The sequence below is a fragment of the Atractosteus spatula genome, chromosome 7, assembly GCF_055471065.1.
Source record: "Atractosteus spatula isolate fAtrSpa1 chromosome 7, fAtrSpa1.hap1, whole genome shotgun sequence".
NCBI lineage: Eukaryota > Metazoa > Chordata > Actinopteri > Semionotiformes > Lepisosteidae > Atractosteus > Atractosteus spatula.
In genome coordinates, this window is record NC_142712.1 from 63,020,343 (window position 1) to 63,029,899 (window position 9,557).

Here is a 9,557-nt window from a genome sequence, read left to right on the forward strand (position 1 = left end):
ACCCTGCTTAAGGCTGACAGCTCAGCTTCTAATGCTTGTCTTTATTGTGTGAAGACGGCACAGCCCACTCCCTCAGCCACGTTCGCACTCCCCCTCCCCTCCCCGTTTCTCTCTCTCTCTCAATTTTCTCTCTCGCTCCCTGCAGTTTGGCTGATATGACTCAGCTTTCAGGCCAGTGCTGTAGCGGTGGTACCCTGACACTCTCCCCCTTTCCAAGAAAAAAGCTATCGTCTCTTCCAGCTGTCCACTGACATGCAACACCTGCCTGAGGAAACCTTACACCACTCAGGCTGCTCTGATATCCTCACGAGCAGGTAGAGATGAGCAGTTTTTTCAGACCTGAGCTGCTGTACTGGCAAACCATCAGATTTCAATGAGAGCAGCAAAGAGCAGACCCAGGATAACACAGAGCCATTCAGCCCTGGCAGGCTTAATTGAGTTATAGTGCTTTGAGGTAAGACCAGCTCATTGACTGACTATTGCATGCTTCAAACTCCCAGCTCTTGACCTTCTCAACTCCAGTACCGCCTGAGGCTGCTTTTCGATTTTAAATGTGTGACACAAGGGGACATTGACTCAATTATGCACGTTATTCGTACTGTGTTAGTTAGGGAACAGCTGGGCTACTTAAAGAGAGCTTTATGTCTCTTGTACTGCACATAGTCACTGTAATTGCAAACTTAGACCATTTCCACACATTCATTTTGCTATAGTCGTATTTAAACTAAAATTTGAAACAGAAATTAGGGACACACGAGTAAGTAGGATTAATGGACTCTTATTGTCTTCTGGGTCAAATCTCTAGTCAAAATAATGGCTTTCCCACTCTGCATTACAGTCTAAATGGCAGAATATTTGACATCCACAGAGTCTTTTAAACACTGCTTAGTGTCTCATTTATCTCTTAGGTTTTGGTTACAGTATCCTGCTGATATTTTTTTTAATTTGCCAGAACAAACATCAGCCCCCCTTGTTTATTCAGCTCACTTAAACATTTCTCACAGGGGTGCCTGTAACTATGTCATACACCTATCAACAGTACAAACGCTAAGCTTCAAGCATAGTTTCTATTCACACTTACATGCAACTGAAAGCAGCAGAAAACAAACAGATGGAGAACCTAAAGTACTGTCATACTGTATACCATACCAAACCTAAGTTTTCATTCAGAATTTAGAGAAACCGCCCACTTGAAAAAGAAAAGTGCTAATCTTGTTAATACACACGAAAACACTATCATTGTAGAATGAGTCTGCCAAAAAATGATAACAGCTCTAGCTTGGCGTCTCAGGAGATTTTATAACACGGACACTTGGTGGTTCCAAATCAATAACCCAGGCACTTACTCACTCTTTTGCAAAAAACAATGTATTTCAAACCACTAGCCCTAAAGCATTTAGGCTTTTACCAATGTTTAAGTGCAGCTTTGTATTCAGGCTTGTTAACCAAGCGACACTACGCTTAAACAAACCAGTTCCAGATCCAGCATATCTCACTGGTTCTGACAAATTTATTTGTGACAGAAACACCTATTTCACAATTTTTTAGAATTACACACTTTAAAATTGAATTAAGATTAAGCAAAAGCAAATACTTGTTTCAAATCATACACTTACTTTTAATAACAGAATACTTAATAACACATCTTGCTGGAATGTTGATACTTCAGATCGACTTGCTGGAACAGAACAACTGTTGCAGTAGATACAGTATGTGCAGTATTGTAGTATTTAACTTAATAATAATTTAAAAAGCAACATTAGAACTATATTTGTAACTAGCATTTTAACTGAAAAGTGCTAAGAGCAGTTAAAAACTGTAACCGATATTATTCACATTTCATGTGAGATATACTGTATATTCATATATCCCACATAAAATGAGAAAAATATCAGCGATTTTTAATTTGCCATTCAATACTTTTGAGAAAAATACAGATCAATGGACCAGAGTATATTTTTGAAGCAGGCTATTGAAAATCCAGTCCCTCTCAGTCCCCTGCTAAATAGATCTCTTCTGTATTTTACTTTACATTCCCTATACCTACAGTATATGGTGATTCTCCCTTTGTCTGTAAAGACAGGTTTCCAAGGAAACTGTGTAAAAGCACTGGTAGGTCAAGGAAGCTGCACTGTTTTCTCACCAATTTAAGACAACATAAAAAAGCGACCAACTGGTAAGAAACTGATCTAACACAGATCTTACTCTCAAATTTTAGCAACGTATTAAGGTTCTTATGATCATGATTTATTTTCTAATCATATCGTGTTCCCCTTCTTTTCAATCTCCTCCTCAGTGATGATTTGCAGCCAGAGATCAGGTTCATTTCTCTTCTTACTGTCAAAATAGAAACTCCAAAAAAAAATACATTTGCTATACAGAAGTACGAGACTCAGATTAACTCAGATTAAAATTTATCCAAGTCAAAAGCAAAAAATAAAATAACATTTTACAATGTCCAATGTTCAAAGCTGGTGATATAATGAAGTGTCAGAAAGTAGATTAATAATGTCAATGTTTAATTGCATGGACTCTTCTGGTTAAAGTCATCATCACTTCTAACAAACCACTGGTGTACATTTTCTTGAGGTTTCAAGCGTTCTGAAGACACCTATGGCTTGCTTATTGTTATAACTGATTGTGGGTGCCCTCTTCTGTCTGTGTGGCAACACAACACCACCGGTTACAGCCATTTCTCATCTCTTAGCCATTTCTTACCATTAAGCAAACACCTAGTGTCTGATTTTGAGAGATGGTTAAAAATCACTTTCTTGTATATTCATAATGTATTAAAATAAAGGTTACTGCCCTAGAAAGTCTTACAATACAGTCTAAAGCAGACAAAGCCAAACTAGAAAGCAAGCATGTCATAAATTGTTTCATTTTATTAAAGAGACTCTGTTAAGAATTATTGTGCGAAATCTGTTGAGTTTTCCATAAATAATGAAGCTTTAAAAACACTTTTTAAAATCATAAAATGCAGCTTATTTAAAGGTTTGTCACTGCAACTAAGTTCTGCTTCTGATTGCATTTGTTATTATTAATCTGCTTTAATGACAGCTTAACCATGTTAACTCTGTCATGTTAAAGCTATCAGTACAGCAGCTCTGAAATCACAGAGAACAGACAAAACCAAAAAATGTTAGGAATTTAATCATGTCACAGTAACATACAATTTTAGCATTTCTTCCATTTCTTGCTCAACCAATCACTAAAATATCATCAATGAGTAAACTCTTATACTTTGCAATTGCTTATTTTCATTGGTTTTAAGATGAAGAGTTATCTGAAATATTAATTATAACTACATGCTGTACTACTCTAATTTACCCTATTTCACTTGTATAGTGAAGGAGACTACTGCCACCTTCTGTTCCAGCCTTTTAAACGTATGCCAGGCAAAAGTACATGGAGATACTATATGAACTATAAACTGTAAAGAATCTACATGTTTTGATCTATAACTACACATAAAACACTCCTCTGCACAATCTACAGACACTCAAATAATTGTAGTTTTTAAATATTGTTTTAATGAACGATAGTTACAAAGTAGAATGTTGAAAAAAAGTTTTGATATATTTTTAATAATCAACTAAATAATTAACATGCCATGTTAAAACATGGATCCAACATGGATTATATAAAAATGCTGATTTGCAGCTCGTATTCTCACGTTAGCCTGGTTTTAACAACAGTATAATGTTAGCAAATATGAATTGTAGATGTCTTGGTAGCTGACACCCTGTATCTCCACAATGTCATTAATTAATATGAACCATTGCAGCAGTCTTGAAACCACATGCATTTCCACAACCCGTGTCATTACTGCTAATACATCTATACAAAATAAATAAAACTTGCCTATTCATGGGAAAGTCCATGCCAGGTTTGGAATTATGTTTGAATTGGTTCTGGATTTATAGTGTTGGAATTTCCAATATCTATTTAATTTCAAACATTATTTCCAAGTCACATGAAGAAGATGAAGATTTACATATTAGATATAAAACTTGCAAGGTTCTAAACCTGGAATAATAATAATAATAAAAAAAAACTTTATTTTATATAGCGCCTTTAAAGGTGGCTTCTCAAAGTGCTTTACAGGATGACAATAACAATAAATAAGAAGACTACAACAATAAATAAGAAGATTTCACAAGATAGGACACAATTATAATTACAACAATACAACAATAACAATAGAGGAGACCTTGGAAGGTGGTATTAAAAAGAGCAGAGGGGTGAAGAATGGAACCAGTTAAGTAAAGGCTTTTCTGAAGAAGAAGGTTTTGAGTCTGGATTTGAAGGAGTTTAGAGAAGGTGACTCTCTGATATCCTTGGGCAAAGAGTTCCAGAGCTTGGGGGCATAGCAGGAGAAGGCCCTGTCGCCCATACAATGTAGACGGGCTTGGGGGACAGTAAGGAGGGCAGAATTTGAAGAGCGGAGGTTGCGAGGTGGGGAGTAGGGCGATAAAAGTTCAGACAGGTATTGAGGTGCCAAGCCATGTAAAGCCTTATAGGTGAGCATGAGGATTTTAAAGTCTACGCGGAATTTGACCGGAAGCCAGTGCAAGGACTCCAGGATAGGAGTAATGTGAACACTTGCACTAGACCTGGTCAGGATTCTGGCTGCTGAATTTTGGACATACTGCAGCTTGTTCAGAGTAGATTTAGATACCCCAGGGAGTAGAGCATTGCAGTAGTCAATTCGAGAGAATACAAATATGTTGATCAGCTTTTCAACCACAGTTAATGATAGCATAGGGCGTAGTCTAGCGATATTTCTAAGGTGAAAAAAAGATGTTTTGACAGTATGCTGTACATGTGGGTCGAATGTTAAGCCAGAATTGAATATAACCCCAAGGTTTTTCAATTTTGATTGAAGCTCAAGTACAGAGCCATCTACAGACAGGGTTACAGGACTGGCTTTACGAAGTTGATGGGGGGTACCAATAAGCATGACTTCAGTCTTGTCACAGTTAAGATGAAGGAAGTTTTGAGTCATCCAAATTTTTATGTCAGAGATGCAATTAGATAGAATAGAGACAGCCACATCAGTGTCGGGTTTGGTATGGATGTATATTTGAGTATCGTCAGCGTAAAAATGAAAGCTGAGGCCATGTGATCTTAAAAGCTGACCAAGTGGGAACATGTAAATGCTGAAGAGCAAGGGGCCCAGTATTGAGCCCTGGGGGACACCAGACTTGACAAGACCAATTTCAGACCTGTACCCATTGAGAGAGACAAAGTGACAGCGATCAGTGAGGTAAGACTTAAACCATTTGAGGGCAGTGTCAGAGACTCCAAACACAGTCTCGAGACGAGAAAGTAAGATGTTATGGTCAACAGTGTCAAAGGCAGCACTGAGATCAAGAAAGATGAGTATGGAAAGAGAACCAGAATCAGAAGCTATTAGGAGATCGTTGGTGACTTTGACTAGGGCGGTTTCTGTGCTGTGAAGTTGACGGAAGCCAGATTGGAGGGGTTCGAAAAGGTTGTTTGTCATGAGGTGGTTATGTAACTGAAGTGTGACAGCACGTTCTAGAATTTTAGAGAGAAGGGGTAAGTTGGAGATGGGGCGAAAGTTGTTAAGATTGTCGAGAGCCAAGTTAGGCTTCTTTGGCACGGGGGTAATGGCAGCAGTACAATGCCGGTGCTCCAGGATTCATGTATTATATTGAGGACAATGGGACAGAGAGAAGAGAAACAGGACTGGAATAAAATAATGCCTTGAATGATACTTGAGGTTGAGATATGCAGTATAGCATTAATCTGACATAACAACTCTACACCAGACTGGGAAAAGACTAGTCAAAGAAAGAGATCTAGGGCTTGAATTATCCTGATTTATCTGCCAAAAACATTATACACTGCAATATGAAACTGATTATTCATCATGGTTTGAATATGATATGTCCTTTGTTCTGCATGTATTTCAAATTTGGCAGGACATTTTTTTGTAAATTAGCACGGCACAAGTTTCCGAGTGTTGAAAATGAGCTGCAGAATGAATTGTTAAAATTGAAATTGGCCGCTCTGTGAACACTGACACTGATTTTTACTGCAAATGCATCTCATTGTACCAGCAGACCAATAACCTAACTGCACTGCTGGAGACCAACTGACTTGCCTGTCGAAACACTCGATAAACACTATCATACGGATCGGTCAATTTATTTTAATTCATTAGGGAGACAAAAGCAAAATCAGACAGTAGGCATACTTGCTAAATTGTACTAAATTCTAAACATGGAAAATATCTTACTTAAAACAGAAGTGAAATTTTACCCTGTCTAACAGCAGAAAACAAGTTAAAGGAAGGATCCCAGGTGACAGGCATCAAAACCTTCAAAAACTAAAATTAGGTTAGAAATTAAGTTGCCAAGTGACAGCCATGAACATTTACTTTGACACTGTATAGAGAAATAGAATATGTAATAGGAACAAGTAACGGTTTATTCCATCCTGAAAAGAGAAGAGAGAAAACACAACATTTCGGCTGTGGAGCCTTCTTCAGGTGTGAGAAAGACAGGGCAGACAGCAAAGATTAAACAGCACAGGAGAACACAAGCTGGGAGAGGGGAGGAGGCAGGAGGGGCAGAGAGGCCACTCAGGAAGTGCAAAGTGCAGAGGGGTGAAGAAAGGTGAGAGATCAAAACCTGCATGAGAATAGAGAAGATCACACCAAAATAAGTCAGTCATTGAGAGAAGGGGGGTGTTGTGAACCTAGTTTCAGGATGAGTTTAGTTTCTGTTGTTGTTTTTCTCACACCTGAAGAAGGCTTCACAGCCAAAACGTTGTGTTTTCTTTCTTCTTTTTTTCAGCATGGAATAACCCTATTACTTGTTCCTTTGCAGCCTACGCAAGCTGACGCAGCTGCCCACCTGAACTACTTATAAAATATGTAATATCTGTCAACCCAAAAATAACAATCTTAATTTTAATTACATCAGGTAAATAAACAAAATAAAATGATACAGTTATTAATAAATTATATCGGCATTTGTTTTATACATATTTAAGAATAGTTAATGACCTGCATTTAAAAAGGACTTTTTTTCAATCTGTCTTTTCTGTGGGTGTGCAATGAAACAATTATATGCATTTTTGATGCAAAAATCTTTTCACAGGAATCCATATATAGCAGCTTCTAAAAATAACAGTCCCAATAATTATTAACCCATTAACTCCAGACAAAGTGTTCTATTGAGCCAATATGACAATCCTAGGTTTAAATACAAATAAAATGATAAAAAATGTTATTGATACGTCTAGTCTAATAACAGAAGTATTGTTATTAGTATAGGAATGCGGTCATTCTTCTTCCTTATATTTAAAAAAAGCAAACCACGACTTTTTAAAATGTAGAATTATACACTAGTGAATTTATGAAAAATACTATACAGCAGCTCCACACAAATTCACCGTATATAGATATCCGTAACAAATGTCAAAAAATAATATTTCCATAATCTAACACATAAGAAAGCAACACCTGCTGCAGTTTTGGAAAAAGGTACTTTTCTTAGGTGAAGCTCAAACCTCCTACTAGCAGTGTGTTGATAATTCACCCTTCAGGTAGTTGAGGTTAATAGCACAGAAACAAAACTAGTGAGGTGATCTCTTTCTTTTTAAAATATGAGAGACTCCTTTCTTTTTATGTGCAATCACTTTCTCTCAACCAAAAGGGATATACAGTATGGAGTAGTAACATAAAAGGTTTATTATGAAAATAATTATATTATACCTATTCTGTTATGCACTAGTACAGATAGTCTGTTTCCACTTTGTCTTGCTCATAGACCATTAGCAGTATGTATAATATGTTTATTATGCCATATTTCAAACCAATCCTCTCCAGAATTACAGTGTACAGTATGTCAAAATAAGAATTAAAGCCAGTAATTCAATTAGACATCTGCATCACACACGTGACACAGTATTTTATTAAGCTGACTTGAACTAACGTATTGCAGTGAACATTCAGACACACAAAAATCAAATTTGAATACCCTGTAGTTCAGATTTAATGTCCATATCTTGACTGTAGAAAACTGGCTTATTAACAGCTTTGATTCACAGGTAACTACTGTTTTGAATTATTTTAGATATTTAATACTAGAAGGGCATATCGAGCAATACACAGCTGTTGAGAAATTGCATCTGATATCTTGTTCATCTGAAGGGATGGGTCTAGAAGCTGTCTCACACAGCTTTGCAGCTGGCACAGTGTGTTAGGAAATAGTAGTGAGGACCCTCTGCAGAAAACCAGGACGATCTCCAGAGGCGTAGTCTATATAGCAATCCAAGCTCCAAAAGCCGTAGGTAGACAAGTCGGTGCAAAAGTGCACAACCAGAAGCGAAGCCGGAAGCCGAGAGTCGAAACCAGAACGATAACCAAAGCAACAAAACCAAAACCAGGAGACGTAGTCGGAGAACAAACCAGGGTCAGGAAGCCAAAAACCAAGATGTAAGTCGTAGTGAAAATGGAAGTAGCTCTAGCCAGGAAAACCCTAATACTGAGCACAGGGGAGAGTGTGAAGCAGCATTAAATAGGCTGGGGTAAATGGGCTAATTGGGGACCGTGCTGGAATGCGAGGTGGAATGACGTGTCCTCCAGGGGCGTGGCGTAACTCAACGTCTCATGGAAGATGACTCATTTTCATCTGGCTTATCCAGAGCAACATACATTTGCACTCATTTATAAAGCTGGTTATTGTACTATAGGGCGAAGTGGCAGAAAAGCACTGTTTCTGGACTGGAACTCAGAATTGTCTAGTTGCCCCACACTGGTGCCCTCTGCCAGGCACACTTCTACAGCTTACTTAATAATCATCACATCTGAAGAAGACTTCAAATCTGGCTTTGCAACAGATAGTCAGGAACTGAAATCATAATAAAGCAGGTTATTTCAAAAATCATCAATAAAATATACATTTTTTTGCTATATACTTTTGTATATTTGTAATTTAGTGCTATATACAGTACTTTTGTACATGAGGCACAAAAAGGAAAGGAGACATTTAAAAGCATCGTGCCTGTTACGTTTGTATGTTCTGTTCCAGTTATTTTTAAACCTATCATAAGATGGCTGCAACAAATCCACAACTTCTCTAGAACTGGTCAAATCCATCTGCCTTCTTGGTACAAAATGTACTACTTTCTGATACAGGCTCACAATGTAATCAACCTCCTCTGTCTGGTTCTGTGGTTTTGAGATATAAGATCTTCACTGATGTTTGGGAGGCATGAGAACAACCAAGCCACTCTCATCTAAATGTCTTCTCAATCATCATCATTGCAGACCTAATTTCTCTACAGCTCTATATAACACATTCAAATCCCACTCTTTTCGCGTTTTGACTCATGCATCCCATCTCCATTCTATATCTGCAGTAACCTCTTGGTCAACTCTTCACTCTGAATCGGGGACCCGGCCTCCTATGGTCAGGTAGGCTGGGCCACAGCTGAGTGAGTTTAACCAAATCTCTATCCATCTTCTAAGAAAAACTCAATATGGGGCCACAGGGGAGTGCTGCCTATCCCAGCAAGCA